The following is a 26,383-nucleotide window of genomic DNA, read 5'->3' as shown; positions in this document are numbered from 1 at the left end:
TATATATATATATATATATATATATATATAGGGCTGGCGATAAGGCAAAAAAAATCTAGGTTTTTCATAAAGTTTGACCGATTCACGATTTCGATTTTTTTATTGTGTAACTAGTCAACTTAAAACATTACAACAACATGACTTAAGTAACATTCTCTTTATAAGTAACTTGAAAAACCATCTGGTTAAGGAACATTGTATTTTTAATGGCCATGCCATACATAAATTGGTCAACAAGGTGTAAATAAATGTAAAACAAATTCACGAGTTAAATATCTTTGCAGAAGATTTGAATGAAATATGAAAGTAAATGTTGTGCAATTTGAATTAAACATTAAATACTTCTGAATATATAGTAAGAAAATAACCATTTTAACCAATGTAAACATTACATCAGTCAACTCAAAAAGTTATGCAAATTTTCAACAGTAAACAAAAAACAAACAAAATCTTCATTGCTTTGATCATGTTCGTTCCACTGTCAGTGGTCACGCACACCTGTCAATCCTCCACAAGCTTCCAAGACGCCAGCACATCTTTAGGCCCATGACCAATTATTTCCCCAGTATGATCGTCGGGAAAATAACATGTCTGAAGGCAAAAACTTCGCAGTTTCCATTCTGCGTCAACATAATGGGCTGTAAGGCTCATGTAAGGCTGAAGAGTACGACTACTCCACAGGTCAGTCATCATAGAAAAAAAAGATGCCCTTTCAAGCTGCTCCGCTACTTTTTCACGTGTTTCAGTGTACATTCGGGGAATAGCTACGTCTTTGAAATATTTGCGGCTCGGCAACTTGTATCTTGGATCAGCAGTGTGTAGCATTTTTATGAACCCTGGCTTTTCGATAGTGTATATGGGAACCATGTCCTTAGCGATATGAAACGCCACAGCATCTGTCATTTCTTTCCATCGGGGCGCCTTTTTGTCGTATGGAACGGAATTGGAAAATGATACCGCTAATGACAGCTGGCGTTTTGCAATTTTAGGTGGACCTTTTGCACTTGGATTTGGCTTGTTTTCATCTCTTAACTTTGAGCATTCTTCCCATTCAGCTTGGTGCCTTTGTCGCAAATGGAATAAATTAGTGGTGCTGCCACTGCCGGTTGAAACTGACTTTCTGCATATTTTGCATTTGACAAAAGTTTGTTCGACGTCTGAACTCTCGAATCCGAACCATTTCCAAACCACAGAGGAAAGCGTTACTACCTTTCTTTGGCACAAGGTCATCCTGACGTGAAGAGCCGTCCATCTCTATGATATTATTTCTGTAGCCTATTACGTTCCTTCATAGAGCACTGTACTCACAGGTGAGAGGTTAATTAGGCGCGCCATCATGTGTGAGTCGGGCAAGCCTCTTAATTATTCTGCCATAGGTGCAATTACAATGTATCTAATTTTTTATTAAAAAAATCTCTATACCTCGATTTAATAAAAAAATAAATCGTCTTAAAACGTAAATTCGAATTAATCGAAAAAATCGCCCAGCCCTATATATATATATATATAGGGCAGCAGTAGCTCAGTCGGTAGAGCGGGTTGTCCAGCAATCGGAGGGGCGCAGGTTCGATCCTGGCTCCCGGCATGAGAATGCAGCTGTTGTGTCCTTGGGCAAGACACTTAACCTACCTTGCCTGCTGGTGGTGGTCGGAAGGATTGGTGGCGCCAGTGTTCGGCAGCCTCACTTCTGTCAGTGTGCCCCAGGGCAGCTGTGGCTACATAGTAGCTTATCATCACCAGCGTGTGAATGTGTGTGTGAATGGGTGAATGACTGTTGTGTTGTAAAGCGCCTAGGGGGGTTCTTGAACTCTAGTTAGGCTATATCAAATACAGGCCATTTACCATTTACCATATATATATATATATATATATATATATATATATATATATATATATATATATATATATATATATATATATATATATACTAGCAAAAAATCCGCGCATCTCAGCGGAGAAGTAGTGTGTTAAAAAAGTAATGAAAAAGAAAAGGAAACCTTTTGAAAATAACGTAACATGATTGTCAATGTAATTGTTTTGTCATTGTTGTGAGTGATGAGTGTTGCTGTCATATATATATATATATATATATATATATATATATATATATATATATATATATACACACACACACACACACATATAAACATATATACCGTAGATCCCGGAATACAGGCCGACCCGGTATATTAACCCCTTCTCTACCTACTAAATTACATGTATTTGCCGATGACCGGTATTTAAGCCGACCCCCTTCTCCAAGCAAAATTTTCTAAATTTCCTTAAAAGTGTCTCTTGGTATATTTATAATGTTTATCGGAGAATTTGAGACTGCCAGCATTTTGATATATAATATAATGTGCATAATTTACCAAAACACCAATCATTTTTCTAATGTACTAACCAAAAAGTTATAAAAAGTGCCAAGCCTACTTTGATTAAGCTAGGAGCATGGCGGCAGCGGCTCAGGGATCTCCTTTTCAGTGCACTTCTTTGTTGTTTTTGTACTTTTTTTTTTGTCCTTGTTTGTGCACGATCGGTTTGGCGAACATCCGCTACACCATTCAGAACCTTGTACACATCAGTGTCCAGAGCCAGACATCTGTTTCGAGTGTTTTCATCACACGCACAACATCCCAGACAACATAGCGAGACCAGCGGGCTCTCCGTGGATTGTTGTTGGGTCTAGGAGACAACACAGACGGAGGAGGGAAAGAAAGCAGAAGCGGGGCCGCAGATCCGGCGTTATGCTAAAGCTAAAAAACAACCATACAAGCCCTATACAGAACTTTTTTCTGCACTGAAGGAGCTGCTTTTAATCTCATTGTAGATGCGTATAGTGACAATAAAAGGCATTCTATTCTAGAAACAATTTCATACTGTACTCGCCATTTAATTTGACATCTTTGGGCTGCAGTAAGGGAGGAGATATTTCCACACAATGTCCATCTTCGTTTCGATCGCTTACTTTTACCTTCTCTTCCTTCCTTAGCAATTATGTGTCTTGTTTGCATGGTCTTAATGAATTATATATACAGTAATCCCTCCTCGATCGCGGGGGTTGCGTTCCAGAACCACCCGCGATAGGCGAAAATCCGCAAAGTAGAAACCATATGTTTGTATGGTTATTTTTATATATTTTAAGCCCTTCTAAACTCTCCCACACGGTTTATAAATATTCCCCGCACAGTTATACAGCATAAACCTTTTATATTCTCTTAGTTATTAGGTAAGATTCGTTGAAATTATGTATGTAAACACACTTTTTATACAGTATACTACTCACAAACATACGTATCGTATATCACTGAGGAGTTTAATATGTAATACAGTTTTAAACATATTGTAATTGATTAAGTAATATAAAAATACAAAGTGAAAAATCTATAACATGTAAATGCTGTACGTAAAACCAAAATGGTATTTTAAAGATACTGTGGAGCGTCTCCGATATCACAGATTTTACAACCATTACGATAGACAGGCCACCAGCAAAAAATACCTACAATGTAAGAAAAATTGTATAAAAGTGTGTACAGTTACAATAAACGTACATACATGTGCTAAGTATGTAGAAAATTAGTTATGGGTATATACACATATATACACACCACCTACTGTATATACATATACATACACACAAATACATATACAAACATATAAACATATATACAGTGGTGTGAAAAACTATTTGCCCCCTTCCTGATTTCTTATTCTTTTGCATGTTTGTCACACAAAATGTTTCTGATCATCAAACACATTTAACCATTAGTCAAATATAACACAAGTAAACACAAAATGCAGTTTTAAATGATGGTTTTATTATTTAGGGAGAAAAAATCCAAACCTACATGGCCCTGTGTGAAAAAGTAATTGCCCCCAGAACCGGTTTGTGTATATATATATATATATATATATATATATACACACACACACACACACACACACACACACACACACACACACACACACACACACACACACACACACACACACATATATATATATATATATATATATATATATATATATATATACATACAGTCTTTGGGGTGCGAGCAACTGTTGCTGGGGTGCCAGAATCCATGAAGGAAGAAAAATGAAAAACATTATTTGTACAAAATCTTAATTTATTTATCCATTCCTAAATAATTAAATGGGCAGGCTATTTCGTATCAGTGCAATACGCTGTTTGTTAAAACGGATGACTCCCGCTCTTACGTGCAAGTCTGCGTGGATATTATGACTATCGTTTCTGTTCAAGTTCTATTTAAATTTTAAATAGAAGGAATTTTTATTTAGTCGACAGAATATTATTCGAATAAATCAACTCAAACCTTAAATAACTTATAATATTTTGCTCTCCATAAAAATATATCCTGTCTAAATTATACAAGTTAGAAATAAAGTAAATGTTAAAAGAACAAACATTCAAATTTCTTTACTCTTATGTAATTTTATATAAAAAATAAACTTAAATTTTAAATATCCCAAAAGATTTTGCTCTCCATAAAAATATATCCTGTCAAAATTATACAAATTCAAATATGAACATGGTGCATAACAAAACCTGGAAATATAAATAAAATTTGTTCTTTTCAGCAATAACAAATCAAATCATTCAGTTGTCTTTGCTCATATGTCATTTTATCAGAGCTGGATGCCTGGCATCTTTTTGGCAACAAGTTTGTTTATGTTTGGTGTGAGGTTCTGTGTTGTGGAGATTCTCAGGATGGACTGCAGGTGCTCATCAGTGAGGCGACTCCTGTGTGCTGTTTTGTTAGTCTTCATGACTGAGAAGAGCTTCTCACACAGATATGTGCTACCAAACATGCACAAGGTTCGAGCCACATGTAGACGGAGCTGGAGCATTTCTGCGGGAATGGAGTGAATAAACTGTGCGGGCCGTGCAGTATCGTACTTTGCCTTCAGTGTGCCATTACACTGCAGCTCAATCACCTCCATCTGAATCTGCACAGGTGCAGTTTCCACATCGACGGCAAATGGGTTGCGAAACAACTCAAAATTCTTTTTGTTCTTCAAAGTCACCAAAGCGTGCGAACTCAGTGCGCAGTGCGCTCAGTTTATCAGCAAAATGCGTATTTGGGAACACCGTTGTGCCGATTTGGTTCAACATTACTTGGCAACAGGGAAAGTGGGGCAAGTTGCACTGGTGCATTTGTGTCTCCCATAAAAGTAGCTTCACTTGAAATCACTTTGTGATTTTGCACGGTAAAACGCGTCTGCTGAAGTGTCAGATTCTTCTTTAACTCTTCTGCTTTCTGTATCTTGTGCATTGCATTCAGGTCTTTCAGGTTATCTTGATGTTTTGTCTCATAGTGCCGTCTTAGATTAAATTCTGTAATTACAGCCACATTAGCTCCACAAATGAGACACACGGGTTTACCGGCAATGTCAGTAAACATATACTCAGCCTCCCATCGGTTTTTAAAGGCTCTATGTTCAGAATCACCTTTTCTCTTCGGCATTGTGTGGGCTAGCATTGCAATAACTTGCAGCATCATAAGCTAGACTTGATTAATGCGGTAAGTGTTCGGCAAGGCAGCTGAAGCGGTGTATTATGGGATCTGTAGTTTATTGTGTTACCAGCGCTTCATATCCCCGGGCCATTAATAACAATAATACAGTATATAAAATGATCTCGCGGGCCGGATTTAATTACGCCGGGCGGATGTGGCCCGTGGGCCTTGAGTTTGACACATATGGACTAAATAGAACTTGAAAACATATATTTTTTCGAATGTGATCGCGCAATTCAGATCGAGTTGACGCGCACTACAGTACATCGAGCCCGCATGCTATTGTGGTTTTGCCTGCGTGCCTCAATAAGTTACCCTCCCCTCGCTCTTACTTTTTTACCGTTCATCTAATGAATACACTGAGTATGGCTTTACCAAAACAATCATTGATCGCGAATAAAGTATCCATTATTCATAAAGCTTCAATTGGTGATCTGTCTTTCTGCATTAACCGCATATTTTTTCATAGTCTCAAACCAAGGGGATGCGAAGGTAAAATGAATAAAAATGCTTGCGTATTTACTCAGTGAATCCCCTGTTGGGAATCGAACCTCGGACGTCGGCGCTATAGGCTAAGCCTCAACTATTGCGCCACGGCATGTGGTTTATCTATTTGAGCGTAGCAGTGTAATTCGTTTTTTGTTCAGCACTCTTTGGAACTGTTGCTTTTTGTCTGCGCACTGTGTCAGTTCACATAAGCCGCTGAATATGGTTTTATATGTCACTCGCTCGCTTCTAATTGTTTCGCTGCCTTCTTAATTATATAATGCATGTTTTCTTAAGCGCTTTTTGGAGCTCTTCCTGGTTTTCTACGTACTGCATAATTATGTGGGAGGCGTGATGATGTCACATGAAACTCCGCCCCCCACGGCTTTCGAGCTCAACTCCATTACAGTAAATGGTCATAACTAGAAGCTATTTTTCTCCATTATGCGTAGAATTTCGAAATGAAACCAGCCCAACTTTTGTAAGGAAGCTGTAAGGAATGAGCCTGCCAAATTTCAGCCTTCTACCTACACGGCAAGTTGGAGAATTAGTGATGAGTCAGTGAGTCAGTCAGTCAGTGAGGGCTTTGCCTTTTATTAGTATAGATTAGGCTTGGGCGGTAATGCGGTAATATGGTATCCCGTGGGATCTAAAAATAGCAACGGTATCAGTTTCAATACCGTTATACTGTCATAAAAACAATGCACTTATATAGGAGACAAGGATTAAATTTTAAATATAATTTATTTAATGCCTAAAAATGCATATGCGTGGTTGTCATCAGCATGGGGGAGAAAGTGAGAGGTGGGGAAAGATGGCAAGTCGCGCACCAAGTGGCCTGATCTCGAAAAAGAACACAACTTCTGCAGTTTGGCAGTATTTTGGGTTTCGACCAAACGAGAAGGGAGAGGCGGTAAATACGGACGAGGCAATTTGCAAATTGTGCAACAAAAAGGTGACCGCAAGAGATGGAAATACCTCGAACCTGAGGTTGCATATACGAAACCACCATCCACTTACTGCTGCGAGGATGGACCCGAGTTCACTCAGTGCAACAGTTTCAACGCCTCCCAGTGCAGGACCAACAACATCTAGGTCCACCGCCACTACGCAGCCGACGATAATGGGGGCCTTCGGAAAAGCAACAAAGCACAAAAGGAACAGTGTCCGTTGGAAAACCTGTACTGATGCAGTGACAAAATACTTGGCGAAGGAAATGGTCTCTTTCCACACAGTGGAAAAAAGTCCTTTACGGACATGGTAAAGGTCCTAGATGCCCAGTACGAGCTGCCTGGACGAAAATATTTCTCACAAACAGCCGTCCCACGTTTATATAGTAAAGTTAGAGACAATGTTCAAGTGATGCTGTCAGCGGCAGACAGTTATTCCATAACAACTGACATGTGGTCGTCAGTTAACATGATACCATATATGTCTCTGACTGTCCATACTATTACACCTGACTGGAAACTTGAATCCAAATGCCTCCAAACTATGTATTTTCCTGAGAGTCATACAGCGGACAATCTTGCTGCTGCGATCAGAGCTGCACTTGAGGAAAGGCAGCTTAATGAGAAAAAACTTTCAGCCATAACCACTGACAACGCTGCCAACATTCATGCCGCAATCAGGTCCCTGCATTGGCCGTGGCTATACTGCTTCGGTCACAATCTAAACTTGGCTCTCACAAATGGATTGCATGACCAGAGGCAAAAAAACCGAGCGTGCCCTCGGACTATGCCGTAATTTTTTTCCTGTATTTTTTATCAAATAAATGCAGGCTTGATGCGCATAAGGGACTTATTTAGCCTAAAATAAATATGCATGCAAATTTGACCAAATGGAATAATATACATTAATGGACTTATTTATTTATGCATTAATTTGTTTATTTAGGCCTTTTTATTCATTCATTCGTTTATTTATGCCTATTTATTCATTCGTTAAACGAATGAATGAATAAATAGGCCTAAATAAAACGAATGAATAAATGAATTGGCCTAAATAAACGAATTTCGTTTATTTAGGCCTATTCATTTGTTTATTTATGCCTATTTATTCATTCATTCGTTTATTTATGCCTATTCATACATTTAATTGTTTATTCATCATCCATCCATCCGTCGGCAGGACTGCGCAACTCGCCGGGGCTCCAAACTGGCAATGGTGGAGCGCATCCTCGAGCAGGCCCAAGCAATCAGACACGTCCTGTCTGATGACAGAAGGAGCAGCCTGTCCCTGACCTAGCAGGACATGGACGTCTTGAAAGCTGTTAACGAAGCACTGAAACCAGTCGGTGACTTCACTGATATTTTGTTAGTAGAAAATTATGTGACCAGTTCCTGTATCCTCCCCATACTACAGCTCTGCAGGGACAATGTGTTGGCTGCGTCAGAAAATGACCTCCAGCTAACAAAATCAATCAAAACTGGAATTCTAACAAAGCTGGAGGCCAAGTATGAATCCAATTCAGTGCGCAAAATATTGCGAAAATGCACTTTCCTCGACCCTCGTTACCGTGGAGGATATGAGACGGATGACAACGCATTGGCCTAGACCAAGGCTGAATTACAGGCTGAGATCGTGAGCTTAGAGGCAGCAGGTCCATTGGCCATCAGAGTGGAAGAGGGAGAGGCGCAACCTGCACCCTCACGAAAAAAGATGAGTCTGGGAAGTATGCTGCAAAAAAAATCTGATGCAGTGGCAGGTCCCGTCGGCATTGGCACCATAGAGGAAATAAATGTTTTGTACAGGAGTGCGGCCTCTTAGTAATTAAATGTGTAATGCTGCTCTGGCCCTTTATCAGTCGAAAAGTGTTTTCTGTAAACTACACGTCCTTTCCATGCATTTTAATACTAATGTATTTTTTTATCTTCATTTTTTTATTTTTTAAAAAATTCTCAGCTAGCTTTCTTTAATGTTTCAGAATTTTCTTTTAAATTTTCTTTTCCATTGAGGATACTATTTGAACTAAATCTCTTTGTAAACGCAGGTTTGAAATTTAGGTGAGTGCCTCTTTTTCATTTATCTGCTGTAATACTAATAGCCAGCAGAAGGTACTCTTGCGCCTTACATGGTTAATTTTAAAAATATTATTTTCTTAAGTCTTTAATTGTGCATGTATCTGTACAGTGTAAGAAGAACTGTAAAAATGATTTTATTTTTAAAGGAAATAGTTTCAGCTATATTGTTGCAAAATAGGTGTACATCAAACAGTAATTACATTTTTTTTCTTTTGTTATGAGAATTCATTACTGTTGAACATTCTAATGTTGATATTTTACACTAGAAATATCTAACCATAAATGTATATATAACTATAAATACTCTGCTGTTAATGTCTTCATTAATAATAGTCCTCACAACTAATACAGTTAAGAACATTACCGTATTTTAACCTCATAATCTTGTCAGTTCATAAATTAAAATAAATAATATACTATATTAAATGTAATGTCTTAATTTTTCATTATTGATTCTTAGAATGTGCCTTTCTGCCTTGGTGGTTTCCGAAAGAAAACACAAATGATGACAAAATAATAGTAAAATTTAACTTTTAAAACATGTACACAGTCCTAATTTTATATTTATTCCTTTTTATAGAGAAATAATTGTTTATAAAGAGTGGGGAATACAAAGATAAAATAATGAACATGTAAGAAGTATTGACTTAATATAGCATGGTTTCTATACAACATTTGCAGTATATGTGTTAGGTCATTTGTTATATCATTAATACACAGAAGCAAAATTTTCACAGCTGTTTGCTTTGTCATTTCAGTCTACATTTGTGCATTATCTTATTTGTTAGACTGGGATGGTATTACATCCAGTATCAAACTCTGTCCTACAAGGTCATTAATAAAGAGAAATAAGAGAAAAAATAGGTTATGGGGCTTCATAACATAGCTTTTTTCTCATTACTCTTAAATATGATATTTATATTAGAGTTACAATCCAATCTTCCTCTAGTTAGCAGAGTAATGAATATGTAATATTTCTTGCAAAAATTACTGCCTATTTTTCTACTGTATAATACTACTAAAGTCTGCATGTTTGTCTGGCTCCTCTAAACAGTCTTATTAGTCTGTTTCAGTTTTTTCTGATGGTAAGTTTTGCTTCGGTTGCTCAGTCAAACACTTTCAAGACAGTGCCAGGCAAAAGAAGCTGACACACACAAAGATACAGGGGAAAAACATAGGAGAAATTCTGAAATTTGACTTCAAAGATGGAAAGTATTTGCAAGAGTACTCATGATATTTTGAGAGTGGCTATTAGAAGCCTGTGTACTATTGTGATAGTGAAAAAGTGAACATGAGATGAGCAAGATGCCTTAAAATAACAAAGTATGAGAAGCAGGCTTTATGGGAACACGCTTAGGAGGAGTATTGGCCAAGACTGCTTGAGACATACCAGGATACAGAAGAAAGGTGTAGGATGAAAGCTGACAGTACGTGTAGGGCAAGAGATGGCTAATATCCAATATTTTAAAATGTATTCCATTACTTGTTCTCGACAGGTAACATCACTAGTGCTTCTATAATATACTGTTTTGAGGTTATACATTAAATGTATTTAGTTAACTGCTTCAATACATGATTTAATAGTTTTTACAAATGTTGCATGCATTCATTAAATAAATATTCTTAAAAAAAAGTCGAAAGTCGAAGCGCGATATAGCGAGGGATTACTGTACATAATTATTCCAAGTACAGCGATTGCAGCGAAGTGCACATGGTCTGCTAGTATATATATATATATATATATATATATATATATATATATATATATATATACACATATACATACAGTGATCCCTTGCTATATCGCACTTCGACTTTCGCGGCTTCACTCCATCACAGATTTTAAATGTAAGCATATCTAAATATATATCACGGATTTTTCGCTGGTTCGTGGATTTCTGTGGGCAATGGGTCTTTTAATTTATGGTACATGCTTCCTCAGTTTGTTTGCCCAGTTGATTTCATACAAGGGATGCTATTGGCCGATGGCTAAGAAGTTACCCAATCGGAGCACATATTACTTATTAAATAAAACTCCTCAATGATCTACGATATGCTTCCTGCACGGTGCTTCACACACTTAAAAGCTCTAACAGCCCGTATTGATTTTTGATTGTTTGCTTTTCTCTATCTCTCTCCCTCTCACTCTTTCTGACATTCTCTGCTCCTGACGGAGGGGGTGTGAGCAGAGGGTCTGTTTGCACAGTGGCTGTTTGCTTAGAAGATACGGATGCTCCTCTAAAAAATGCTGAAAAGACTACCTTCACATTGATCCCTTCATTGCGGCCGCTTTATGGCGGTGCTTGCAAGCATAAAAGCCCAACAGCCCTATTGATTTTTGATTGTTTACTTTTCACTCACTCTCTCTGACATTCTCTGCTCCTGACGCGCACTTTGAAGAGGAAGATATGTTTGCATTCTTTTAATTGTGAGAAAGAACTGTCATCTCTGTCTTGTCTTGGAGCACAGTTTAAACTTTTGACTAAAGGGTGTTATTTCATGACTAGAGGGCTCTAATAATGTTAAAAAATGTATTTAGAAGGTTGTAAACAGGTTTTCAATGCTCTAACTGCGAAATTATTAGATTTATAAATAAAGAATACTACTTCGTGGAAATTAGTTTATCTGTCTGGAGTGGATTAACCGTGATAAACAAGGGTTTACTGTATAACTGTGCAGAGAATATTTATAAACAGTGTGGGAGAGTTTCTAAGGGCTTAAAATATATAAAAAATAACCATACAAACATATGGTTTCTACTTCGCGGATTTTCAACCTATCGCGGGGGGTTCTGGATCCCCTGCGATTGAGGATGGATTACTGTAATATACTTTTTAAAAACCACGCTTATATTACGTTAAAAGGTGTACTAAATAGTAAAAAAATAAGTCTCTCATACATCACTCATAAAATCAAAGTGTGGGTGCTTTTTATCAATCAACTTTTCAAAAAACACTTCTTAAAATCTTAGCAAAAGCACCCTCCTTTTATTTATAGAGTGATGTATGAGAGACTTAATTTTTACTTTTTAGTACACTTTTTAACTTACTATAAGTGTGGTTTTTAAAAGTAGTTTTTTATATACATTTTAACTTATTTGTACCTTGTAAAGAAGTGTATTTTTAACTCTGGTATTCACACTGGTCGTCATGAAATAATTTCAATGGCCATTCTTGGACCACCTCAAAACTGGACTCCATATATTGCATGACTCTTCCAGTTTGCCAGTTCCCTGAGATGCTATTCTTATTTTTATTTATTTATTTATTTTATTGATCTTAATAGCAAATAACATTCCATACAAATAAGTCGGGTTTTACAAGACTTGGTTCAAAACAAATCAACCCCATCCATGACAAAGAGAGCTAGGCCAACAGAGTAAAACTTTAAGCTAGTAAAAATAAGTAAATAGCTAAATTAATAAATGAATAAAAATAGAGTTAAAAAAAAGGAAAAAGCGGGAAGAGAATCTGCTTCCTCAGTTAAAATGCTCATTTTAAAATGTTATTGATTAGTTCCTGCCAAGTTTTGAAAAAGTTTTGTATACAGTAGATCATCTAAGTGAGAATTTGTTTTTTTCCCAATTTCAAATAGTATATAGCATCAGTTGCCCACTGACTTAAAATTGGAGAGTTAAGATTCTTCCAGTTGAGCAAGATAAGTCTACGTTCTAATAGTGTAGTAAAGGCAACTACAGTTTGTTTGTCCTAATCCATTTTAAGCCCATCTAGAAGTACACCAATCATGGCTATTAATGGATTAGAAGGTATTGTAATACCAAGGTTGTCTGATAGGCATTTAAAGATTTTGGTCCAGAATGATGTTAATTTGGTGCAGGCCCAAAACATGTGGCCTAGTGAGGCTGGAACTTGATTGCATTGTTTGCATGTTGGATCTTGCTCTAGAAACATTTTGGACAATTTTAAACGAGACAGATGTGCCTGATATTTAATTTTAAGCTGAATAATTGTATGCTTTGCGCATATGGAGCTTATGTGAATTCTGTGCATTGCTACCTTCCACTCCTTTTCTGAGATGTTGAGTGAGAGATTTTTCTCACAATTTATATATTACAGAGATGCTGTCTGAGTCCTCAAGACTGAACAATATTTTTTCCGGCTTAGATGTAGATGGGAGGAGAGGAAAATTGGGCAGGTTCTGTTTATAACAAAGTTTCTAATTTGAAGGTAGTGAAAGAAATGTGTTGCTGGAAAGTTAAATTTGGAGTGTAATTCTTTGTAGGATGCAAAGATGTTGTCTATGTACAGATCTCTTAAGTGATTTAATCCCAAATGTTTTCCAGACTTTAAAAACTTTGTATGTTTGAGAGGGTGGAAAACGGTGGTTCTCGTGCAGAGGTGCCACAGATAAAAGGTTCTCTGTCTTATAATACTTTCTACATTGGTTCCATATTCTGAGATAGTGAAGCACAATTGGGTTGTTAGTATATTGGCAATGACTTGTACTTATTGGGGTACAAAGCAAGGAATATAAAAAAGTACTGCAGGATTTTATTTCTATTGTGGACCAAGCTTGTGTATGTTCATCTTTTTGTGTCAATGACCAGGTTTTTATAGCTTGTATATTTGCTGCCCAGTAATGAAATTGAAAGGTACAGCCATGCCACCTTCCACCATAGGTCTTTTTATGGTCGCCCTTTGGATACGTGGATGTTTTGAATTCCAAATACTGTGGAACACGTACAAATCGGATTACGACCAAAAAGTTCGCCAAACTTTTGCATCTGTTCATGTCCACACACTCGGGTGACGAACAAGCCATTTTCCCGTCCGGTTCGTACGCGCCGATGATTTCCGCATATGTTCAGTCTCTCCCTGTGCATTCGCTGTGAACTCTTTGTGCTCTATTTCATTTCCCTTCCGGTTCGTACGCGCCAGTGATTTATGCACGTGTTCAGTCTTTGTGGTATAGCGGGTCCACAGCTCACGTCAAGAGGCCAGTTTTAAATAAATAATCGGCGCGCTTGAAGCTTAGTGAGGGGGCGTGGTGGTTGATTGCTACAGCTGCCACGTTCTCTTCATAAATAGAAGTGCGAGGCGGCTAAAGAGAGGAAAAAGAAAAGAAAGACAGAGGTTGCGGAGTGAGGAAGTAAGCAGGCAGCAGTGTGGAAAGAACCGGCATGAGCGAGCAAGCGAGCGAGAGAGAGCGAGTGACCGAGCGAGAGAGAAAGAGAGCACATGCTCGCTGGCAGGCAGCTGGACAGTGAACCCAAGCTGTGTTTGGCTGACACTCGTTGGGACAGAAGGAAGCAGTCGCTCCAGCTGAGCGATCAAGGAGCTGGAGTGACCAGAAGGACGGCTGGCCGCATAAGGCCGAGAAGGCAGTTAAAGAATGCACCGGGCTTGTTTTTAAAGAGACTGCTTTCAGCATTGTTTTAACCTTGTTGTATTTAATGAAGACTTATCTCTATTGGAATTTAACCTCCACTTCACTTCTGTCTTTATGAGATTATTTATTTATTGAAGGATTCTAAAAATCACTGCACTTAATTTAATTTGGACTTTGTTTTTGATTGGTGTTTTGTTGATTTTAATAAAAGCACTTGGCACTTTTTGCACCATCTGATTGCTCCATTTTAGTGCCTCACTGTTGTGCTCATCGGTAACATTATTGACGGTGATGGGTTTAAGGTCTCCCGGAAGCGAGATGGGAGCATGCAGCGAACCTGCATCGTCACAGACTTTACCTCAAAACTGTGATCTCCTCTCCACCCAGTTCCTCCTCACTTCCTTCATGCCAGAACTCGACTCATGCAAGGTTCGTTTTCCTGGTTGTTTATGGTTAGTTTTTCTATAAATTAAGGATTTTTCAAATGTTCATTTTTTTCCCTGTGCTTAAAACTCATTTAAAAAAAGTGTTTACAGTGATTGGTCTGTAAGGCTATGTGTGAACTCCTGCAAGGTTAGTTTTCTTGGTTGTTTATGTTTAAATTATGGATTTTTCAAACGTAAATTTTTTTCCCTGTGCTCAAAACTCAATTAAAAAAAGTGTTTTCAGCGATCAGTTAGTAAGGCTATGCGTGAACTCCTGCAAGTTTAGTTTTCTTAGTTGTTTATGGTTAGTTTTTGTATTAATTACAGATTTTTCAAATGTTAATTTTTTTTCACTGTGCTTAAAACTCATTAAAAAAAAAAGTGTTTACAGCGAGCGGTTCGTAAGGCTATAGCATGAACTCTTGCAATGTTAGTTTTCTATGTTAAAGGTTTTCTCAGTGTTATTCAATGTTTTCACATTTAATTTACTATTACACTGTGCATTCTGTGGTATAATTAACTATTTTTGTGCTTAAAAATCTTTAAAAAATATATTTACATACAGCTTGTATGGCCTGGAACGGATTAATTGTATTTACATGCAATCCTGTGGGGGAAATTACTTCGGGTCACGACCAAATCAGGTCGTTCAATTGAAACTAATTCATTCCTATGAATTAAAATTATGAAAAAAATCTGGTTAGTGTTTCCCATTTGGCACAATAAAAGTATGAACTGTAAAATAACATGTTTAAATAAGGTACAAATCCATTTAAAGCAGCATTTGTTTGGAATGCAAATCTGTAGCCAAAGTGCCTCCCCATGATTAAACTTGAGAACCACTGTATTAAACAATAAAATCATTAAGGTATGTTTTCACTTTTCACTGCACTGTACATTCATCCATTTGCAGTCAACAGAATTTGAATGTCACACAAACTGTATGAAATTAAAGTTTTATAATACAAGTATAATCAAATTCTACATGATTTTAATGTTATACATTTTTGAAATATTTCAGTTTATATATTGACTGGGGGGCATGCCCCCTGCTTGCTTCGCTCGCCAACCTACCTGGCCTGCGCTATGTGCCAGCCACTTCGCATCTCTGCTGCTTGTGTTGTGAAGAGGGGGGCTAAACGTACCCCAAGGAGATGTGGTTGCTCCTCCGAAACCCTCTCTTAAACGGTGATACAATGGGAATCAAATAGTGTGTTTTTGTTTTTGTTTTTTTTTTTTATATAAACCTCCTCTTTGCTCGATCAGCTGCTGGATAGCTGTCGTGTCACGTGATCTGCATCTCGTGCTGCACTTTGAACATTTAAAAGCCTGTACAGCAGCTGTCTTTGTCATCTACTCTTTGTCTTTTATTTCCGGCCCCAGATTTTAAGGTATTTTAAGATACATTTTCAGAGAATACATTAAGTGAGCATATTTAATTAATTTATAGAGGACAATTGAAATACTAGGTGCCATAGAATAGAAGGTTTTGTCACCCATAAAGTTAAGGTTTAGTTTTGTGCATGATGATATTGTCAATGTTAGTGGACTGAAGTATTTAGAAATAAGGACTATGGTGCTGCTGGGGATTGCTGATGTTGTTTGTTAAACAGACATTGAAGATTTTTACGTTAGAAACAGGATGTTGTATTCAGTCCTGTAAGGCACAGAGAGTCAATGAAGATAGAACAGTGATGGGTCTGAGTGAGGACTCTTGCAGCAGAGTTTTACACTTACTGGAGCCGAGATAATAATAGGTTAGATGGGACACCTGCCAAAAAAGAGTTGCAGAGATCAGTGTTTTTAGATGTGGTACAAGTATGGATAAGAATTTTAATATCAGAAAAAAAGATTGAGAGGACATGTAATATGTTGCATGGAAATAAGAAACTGTAATGTGATTTATGCAAGATGAACTATAAACCAGAAAAAATACGACACCACTATTCCTTGCAGAAGACAAATGTATCTCTGTGTCATCACCCAAAGAATGGAATACAGGTAATTTTCTTAAGCTAAACTTTAGTGCAAGTTAGCATGTATTCTCCTTTGGTGCAATTGAATTTTAAAAAGTTGTGCTCTGTCAACACTGAGTTTCTTCAGGGTCACCTTTTAACCAAAATAAATGATAAATATAAACATTTATCCCTGAAATACACTTGAGTCGCATCTGGATATAAATGATAACCCAGTCCAAGTATGAATAATAAGGCTAAAAGCATGTAGGTAATGAAAAAAAAATGGACCAAGAATACAGCATTGAGGAACCTCTTGTGTATATTACACTAAACTGAACTTACTGTTGTCATTTAGATAGGACTTAAACCAGTGGTGAGCAGTGCCAAAGACACCCAGAATGATCTCCATTCTGGACATATTGAATATGCTGATTTGGATGGGTCTGCTTCCATAGTAGTTAGCTACTTGGAGCAAAACAGTTTCCCAGCTGTGCTCTGCCCTGTGGCCTGATTGAAATGATTCCATCTGGTTATTACCAGTTAAGTAAATGGTAAAACATGTTTTTAAGGTTTCTGAAGGAAATTTTAATGTTGACAGTAAAAGATAGGAAGAGGCATTGAGACTGCTTTTTTCAGTCTTTTTTCTACGAGTGTTACCAAGATGTGCAGACCAAGTGCAATATGTAACCACTATAGTGGGTAGAAAAATTAGCAAGCTGCCAAGTCAAACAATACAGCAGGGGTGGAAGTTTATTTGTAACTTTAGATGTACGAATTTCACTGCTAAAATCACCAAATCACCAAAAATAAAGATTTTCCAGGAGAGAGAGAGAGCTGAACTGCATTAGTAAGTCAGTGATGTAACAATTAATAATTTTATATATATGTTTTTGGGTTTATGAATAATTTTAAATACAATAATCTTAAAGTTTAATTTCATTCCCATCCCATTTTTCACTTTGTTTATGCAGTGTGGTAGGATGCATCTGTCATGGACTGGGAATCTCAATAATGTCCACTAGAGGAGGATATCATTGTCAAATCGTAACTAATAAGGGCAAGCACCACCTTATAAAATGAAAACTTTTTTTTCACAACAAGCTCTGTTAAATACATGAAGCAATGTAGAACACACAAAGTAAAAAAGGGTTGCCAGCAAGAGCAATCCAAGGCAAACTATTATGAAATCCAAGAATAATCAAAATACAGAGCAATAGGTCAATAAGTCCAGTAAATCACTAAGCACCTGAAATTCGGGGGGAAAAAAAACACAAGAACTCTCCACAGCAGAGCACATTCATAATGAACAGCCAGGAACTTGGAGACTCTACAGGTTTATAAGTGGTGGGCAGTTTTTGGAGGTAACTGTCAGGTGAGCCTACCACTTGGGGGGACCACTTACAAAACACGGGAAACATAGTACAGGCATTGAAACATAAACACAATTAATAGTATCTACACATAATAAAATTATTACATACAGAAGAAACAAAAATGAAGAAAAGCAAAAACAAATCATGATTGAGCTGCAGATGGAGAGGAACCCTATCTGTGATAACAGCATAAAATGAGGTGGAAGTATAAATGTGGTGGCATTTCCTGTTTGCTTTATCCCTCAGGGGATTCACACCTCAAAATCAATATCTTTATTTACAATAGTTGGCTTCTTTACCAAATAGAATCTATTGTCAGATTTTGTTTCTAGTTATTTTTAAACTCCCTTTTGTCATAGTTTTCTGTTCCCATCTTGATCTTGTGCTTTGTTTGCATTTGACTAAATTTTGTGCCTGGTGTTATTATCTCCTGCATATTTCCTTTTCCTCTCCCTCTCACTATAATCCTCAGTCATCTCCCATCTCATAACAAGTAATATGACTTAAAAAATCATTCTATTTTATAGGATAACAAAGAACCAGGGTGGAACTGAAATTTGTTATCATATTTAGAGCTCAAAGGAGAATAGATATTCTTTTGATGCTTAGATGAAGTCATCTCATTTAGGAATCCAAAGTCAGTAGGTTTTTTTCCATATGTTAATTATGCTTACCATATCAAGATTACAGTCCATAATGAATTAAAAGAGTACCAGTGTCTGTTAAGCAAGGCACGATTATTAGCAGATAGTTTATTGTAAAGTACTCCATATCCAAAGTAGATAGATAGATGGATAGATACTAACTGATGTGTTCGGTACCTAGTTGTGAATCTGTAACTTGGAGCATTGAAGATTTCTATGCCACTCTTTATTGCAGATCAGTTTCCCCACAGTGACATTTGATGGCTTTCACAGATGAGCTATTCATTTCTGATTATGCTGCAACATGTCAATGAGGATTTCATCTTTGATCAGCCCATTTCATAATGCTGACCTAAGTTACTATATACAGTAGTAGTTGTGATACTGACCTATTTGTGTGTTTTCGTTTATTGGATGGTTGGGCTGGCATTCTTTTGAAAATTGTCAAAAACCGAAAGAAATTAATAGCTTCTCCAGTTAAAACAAGAAATCTGTGTCCTGATGCAATTAAATATCAATAAACCATAACATTAACGCTGTCAAGTTTCTAGTGTACAGGGACCAGAGCCTATTCTAGCATCACTGAGCACAAGCAGGATCTATTCCAGGATGGGGAACCATTCCATTGTAGTGCACATACACAAAATGTAATACTTGCTCATTGAGTGCTAAGTTAGGGCCATACATTAATCAAATAGGTTTGTGTTTAGTATGAGCAAAGAAATTCCAGGAGGAAACCCATGCAAATGCTGGATCATGTTTTAGAAAATGGATTGGTATTGACAGTTTGCTTTAATCTGTTGAGTTTCTTGGGTACAAAGATTGAATTAATTAATTTATTTTGTTATTAACCCTTTCCATAATCCCATTCTATAATCTAACCTCTTCTGTCAAGAGTGTTCCTGTGTTTGCATCAGCATTCAAGATCTTTCAAGATAAAGTCCTTCTTACATAAAAACAGAACAAGTGTTTAAATTAAGATATGGTATGTGAATAGGATGAACAGAATATGCACACAAAACTGACATAGTAGATGCATAAAACCAGCAGAGTATGCAGAAGAGGCACACAAAACTAACATTGTACACACAGAAATACTAATTAACTCATGTAAACCAATTAAGTACACACATAAATTCATGAAAAGAAGATATTAGATAGAAAAATATATAATTTATCTCGTTTGCACCCTCACATTTCTTTTAATAGGCTAGACTCAAAATATTTGATCATTTCTTGTATATTATATTATTCTAAATAAGAATTGTATTTGCTATGTGCAATTTCTTTATTCAGTTATTATTCATTTTTATTCTTGAATTAAATCACATTTTGTTTCTTTATACCTTTTGTGATAGTGTTTATTTGATATTTGGACTTCAATCTTCACATATTATACAGTTCACATCAACATTTTGTCATTATTACTATAACGTATGAAAACATTTTCTGTTTTAGTTACTGTATGTGTTCAACATTTCTTGTCATTGTAGACATGGAACACCATTAAATGTATGTATTTCAAATAACAATAGATAATTTTCCTATACAATTCCAGACACCTTACTCCCAGATAAACAGACTTCACCTGTGAGAAAATGTTGGACAATGACTGACTAATTGACAAGTCTCTGAGTGTTCTTGAGTTCCCCAGCTAAGCCCCAGAGTTAAACATCCATATAGCATCTGTTAATTGACCTGAAGAAAGCAGTTTACAGATGCTTTACACCCAATCTAACAGAGCTTCAGAGGATTTCCAAGGAAGAATGGGATAAACTGTCCCAATCCAGATGTGCAAATCTTGTTGAGACGTACCCAAGAAGATCTGAGGCTGTAATTTCTATCAGTGGGCTTTCAGAAAACTACTGAATTAGGGTTTGAATGCTTATATGAATGATATATTCAGTTTTTTATTTGTTTTATGTATCTGCAAATTTTGTTAACATGTTTTGACATTTTTCATTGTGGGTTATTGAGTGTAGACTGATGGGCAAAAATGGCAAATGTATACATTAAAATTAAATCCACAACACAATAAAAGTATGTAGAAAATGAATGGTCTGAATATGTTCCGAATTCACTGTATGAAAGTTAGTATCATATGCATGTAAACCAATATAACTCGGACATAAACCAATGCTACAGTATACATACACATGTGCCAAAAAATATACATGAGAACCAGTATAAATAATATATATATATTGTGACAGATTAAGTGCTTGCTCACACCCTTGCACCCTCAGACACCACGTCAGACACCAGGTAAAAGTCCAATAGTGATATTTATTATAACAATAATGTGCACAAGGCACTCTCCACTCCCAAATACTCCAATAATAATACAATAAACCAATAATAATCCTCCACTCTCCCAGACGCTTAGCCACCCTGCCTCCCAACTTAGATCGCCATCTGGGAGCTCCCACAGTCCTTTTATATCTCCCGACCCGGAAGTGTTCCCAATCCAACAGTCCACAAGTCCTTATTCCTTCCGGGTCAGGGTAAACAATATTTTTCTCACCCCGGAAGCCCGTCTCTCTTCCTATGACGAACTTCCGGGTCATAGGGCACAAAGAACTCTTCGGTCCTCCTGCAGCTCCCTCTCGTGGCCCCCATGGCATCCAGCAGGGCGGTGCATAAAAACTCCATTTTCCATGATGCCCTGCTGGTCTTCTGGCGACCTCCATGCTGCAAGGAGGGCTCCACCTGGCGGCTTGGGGGTATTGGCCGGGATAAACAGCCAGCCATCCTCCACTATATATATATATATATATATATATATACATATATATATATATATATATATATATATATAACACCAATATTTAATTTACTCTAACCAACACTGTATAAATGCAAGCCGATAGTAAATACTCATAAATCAATTGCATAAACATGTGAACCAACATGTTAGATGCAAAAATGTATCATTTATCTCCTGTTTGCAGTGTCGCATTTCACTTAATAGGCTAGACTCCTCAAAAGTTTTTGATCATTCCTTGTATATTATATTCTTGTAAATAAGAATTGTATTTTTTATATAGAATTTATTCAAACAAATATTTTTGACCAACAGAGTATAATAAATTATTGTTTTTTGTGCTTGAAATGTGTGGTACTGATATTAGAAAATAGTGTCTTGAATATTTTATTTGATTTTTAGTGTAATGTAAATCATACAGATCTGCTGAATTGTGCTTATTTGAATTTTTGAATAGAGCAACAAACGTCAGCAGTTTGGCAAGCTGATAGTGACAAATAGCTCCTTTTGTATGAAGTCTATTTTAAACACATATATCTTCATTTCTCAACACCTTGAACCTTTATTAAAATTGTTTTATTTCTGCAATTGCTGAAATGGCAGTTTTTGCCTGCTGGCAGGTTAAAAGGGTTTGGTGAATAGTGCTTATTGTATTGCAGATTTTAGGCCCTCTGGCTAACAGACGGAGGAAAGCTGTGTGAGACACAGTAGTAATGTTGTCTGTCTTCTTTTTGAAGTAGCTTGCAGATTTAAAAAAATCTATTCTTTATTTAAGGCTTCTTTAAATAAACCACTTTCATATACAATGTAAAACTGGATGTGATGGTTCCGTAGCAGATTGAATTCTATGGCCAGTCTTTTTGTCTTTGTGAGTTTTTTGTGTTTCTTCTTGGTGTGCAAGGATTCTCCTCCTATATCTTTAAAGATGTGTGTGTTAGATTAAATGGCAATTCCAAACTGGCAGTGAATATAGAGTGTGGATGGATGTGATAGCCTGGGTTGCTTGCAACCTTTGCATGTTTCTATTACCAGGACATTGTTTGTCATTAAATCAAGGATGGACTAGTGCATTGAGCACACAAACGAGCAAGATAGGTGCAAGTGCTTTGTGTGTTTTGTTTTCACAAACAGTGTTCAGTAAAAGTGCAGTGCAAATTCCTTAAATAAATAAGATAATAAATAATCCATATTAAAACAGTGTCATGGTGGAGGTTAAATTTCATAAATAAATAATGTCATAAATAGGTTAAGAAGATTAAGCTATTACTTTTCTTTCCTCTAGAACTCGAGCCCCAGTGCACCCCTCTCTTAAACCCATCTTCTGTGCTCACCCTTTGGGTCTGTTCAACATACGGAGACACCAGTGAGCTTGGTCATCCACCTTCAGCTCATTTCTCCAAAACCATCCCTTGGAATTGTAGGGACCTCTGAGTCCTGCTCCATACTACTGTAGATTGCTGCTACAAGTGAGAATGCTTGGAGTTTTTTCAATTGAAATTTTAAAATGAAATTGGCATTGCAAAACTGAAAACAAATCAAAACTTTATGAGAAAAATCTAATCGGCTCAGAAAAATTATACAAGTTACCAAAATCTTTTTGTTTGAAATTTACTAAGAAAAATGCGTACTGTATCCCATTACTGATTGTGCAAACTTCTTTATTTGTTTACCACTGACTTACAGGGTAATATTAATTTTATAAAATTTATAATTCAGGAGGACTCACTTTCAGTAAATTAATAAACATTTAATCTTAATTAAACTCTCTTTGATTATGAATCTTGTACTTTCATGACTTATTAATTGCTAGTTTTGCTTTATCCCAATAAAAAAATTTCAATCAGTCTAAAATGTTTTAGCATTCCTTGAATCAGAAGCATCCGTTTTAAACATCTCAATTTTGAAACACTCTGCATAATTTCATTTGGAGTGTTTTAGCCCCCATCCTTCCATCTCAGAAAAGCACTTAGACCTTGACCCTGTTTCAGCAGCTTCCTAACATAGGAAACAAATCAATTTCAGGAAAGTAGAAATACATGATAAGCACTTTCATCCCCTTTGTCTCAGCCAGGAACACTTTAATTCTTATAAAACTTCTGTGGTGTTGTGTCAGCTTATAGATGCTAAGAAGTAGTCTCGCCATTCACTTTCCTCACATTTATGTCACGTCGCATTACTCTTCTTAAATGTGAATTGCACTTTAAAGTTTCGGTGTCATTCACAGCTTTGGTGATCTTATACTGTAACTGTCATTACACACTCTGTCTGCATCTCTCCATACATCAGTAACAGTGAATTAGCTCTCATTCTCCTACACCTTTGCAGCTACATTCCATATTTGCAATGTTGCTGTCTTCTTTCCTAAAAACTTTATTCTCATATCCTTTACTGTCCCTATTAATATGATTACTTTTATATGAAACTTACACACCATCAGAAATCAACCACGGGTCTCTACATGCTATAATTCACATAGTCAGTTTTCTTTGTGTACTATTTGTCCTGAACTAGGAGTCCAAAAACATGTAAATCACAAAAGCAATGCCAAAATGGGGAAATCCCAGACACAAAAAGGGCCTTGTAGAATCTTTATAAAATAAAATTTATTCTTCACAGAAAATGCTCTTCAATAGCAATAAAGCTAATGTGGAACAAAAAAAGTAGGATTTTCCCAAAACAATAAGTCCAATAAAACCAAAGGTCACAATATGAAATCCCAAAAAAAAAAATGCAAAGTGAAATGTCAGAAATCCAGAAACAACAAATGGCACAAGAACTCGCCACTCCTAAGCAGATTCAAAATGAACCACAAGGAACTGTGGGAAACCCACCAGAATTATAGGGCAGAGGGCAGTTCCTGGTAGTGATTGTGGGACTACCCACAAAACAGATGGAATTTGACAAAATCTTAGATACAGACATATAAAACATAAAGAATACTGCAAATCATAAACAAAATAAGTCGTAACACTTATAATTAAACCAACAATTTACAAAAAAAGACACAAAACAAGTATTTGAACCCCAGCCAGGGAAGGAACCCTGGCTGAGATATTACCCAATGTTCTCTTTATACTCAGATGTTAACAGATGTTATTATGGGTGCTAAGGTCACTATTGCCCCTTAACACTAGAATTACCAAAGCCTATGAAAAAACTCGTAAATCCGGTCCACCAATCCCTTCGCACCTCTCCATCAGCGTCTTTTGTCTTGTAAATGTGCCGATCAAGACAAACGGCAAGCAGCCTACTATGCCATCCCCCCACCTCTGCAGAACGTGCACAAAGTTCTCTCAGCTCATGCCTTGATTATCTGGGAGGGAAGTGCTGGGGTGTCATGTATAAACTGTGCGTACACACAAAAATGTTGCGTAAGAATGTTTCCACGTTCAAATCACGATGTATAAAACCTAAACTTGGCGTACAGCCACGCACATTTCCACGGTAGCTCATACCCTAGTCTACGCAAGTTTTGCGCTCGGTTTTACAGACTGGCGGCACCCAGTGTCAAAGCAGTGCTACTGTTCCTGTGTGTTTTCCCTTTCTTTTTTAGATCCACATTCCTGACGCGGCTTTATAAATACACTGAAATTAACCGCATATTGTTTATTAGTTTAATGCAATATAATGGTCCACAGAATGGTCAAACTATTCTAAATACAATAGCTGCTTCAGCGTTGTTACTCTCACTGTACCTTTTTCTTCTTTCAGCTGCTTCCATTAGGGGTTGCTACAGCGGATCATCTTTTTTCATATTACTCTCACTTGCACCACTCAGAGTATTTATATCACTGTATCTGAGTGGGGAATCACAGCTGTACAGCAGCTGATCAGAAAGAGAATTATCGAGAAACAGCATCAAGCACACGCTGCTTCAGCCATGCTGTCTATTAAACTGCTTTCATACGGCAAACGCTTCAGAGCCTTTCCTGTACGGATCTCGCGGTTCAGAAACCGTTTCATCACAAGAACTATAAATGCACTCAATCAGTCCATCAAGTGCTCCTTGTCGAATGCTTTGTACTTATAAGTACAATTACCTCACTGTAAACTTGTGATAGTTATAATATTGCACAACCTGAGCCACTTTATAAAGCACATATTTACATATGATGACGATATCATTTTTTAGATGAAATGCAGCAAAATATATTTATTATATTATACAGATAAAACTTTAACTTCATTTACAGTATATAATATATATTGTTAATAAATAACCATGTAAGGACACGGTGTCGCTACGCTAGCAAGGTGCTGGCGCTCCGTTCACGGATTGTTCCTGCCTCGCGCTGTATTTTTGCTTGTGCTGACGTGACACTGGAAGGATAGATGGATGGAATAATTAAAGACGTACTACGAAGATATTTCAATGTTCCTTAAAAGTTTTAAAGAATTGCTGTTCTAAGCTTACACATGGCTTAATGTCTATTACAGAGCTGATTGTGTAGCGATTGGGTATTTGTAGAAAGAAAAGTAAGCGCAGGAATTGGGGGTTAGTACATTTGAAAGAGACAGTACTGCTGCAATAAATTATTTTATTGGAGGTTACACACAGCGCAGCAAGCATCTTGCGTGAGACATGAACAATCACTGTGCCACCATTTGCCCATGTTTAATAACATGCTTTAACTCCTATCATCGTGATAATGATATCACGTATCCATCTCAGTATTATAATTGTTCAGAGAGCTGTAATATTATGAATGTAATGGATTCTGTGTCCTGTCGGAGGAAGAGAAAGCCTGGAAGCACATAGTGATTCACACACATAGAGCACATAGAAGATCAAATACAAAAGTAAGCATTTAACGTGCTACT

At 36.9% G+C, this 26,383-nt stretch overlaps 1 protein-coding gene across 1 annotated transcript in view; it reads left to right on the top strand.

The window, feature by feature from the left end:
• cwc27 (CWC27 spliceosome associated cyclophilin) overlaps nt 1-26,383 on the top strand; it is a 232,162-nt gene that overhangs the window by 58,456 nt on the left and 147,323 nt on the right. The window lies entirely within an intron of this gene.

The sequence above is a fragment of the Polypterus senegalus genome, chromosome 7 (assembly GCF_016835505.1).
Source record: "Polypterus senegalus isolate Bchr_013 chromosome 7, ASM1683550v1, whole genome shotgun sequence".
In the NCBI taxonomy this organism is placed as follows: domain Eukaryota; kingdom Metazoa; phylum Chordata; class Cladistia; order Polypteriformes; family Polypteridae; genus Polypterus; species Polypterus senegalus.
The sequence above is the reverse complement of the archived record's forward strand: the minus strand, read 5'-3'. Positions and strand labels throughout refer to the sequence as shown.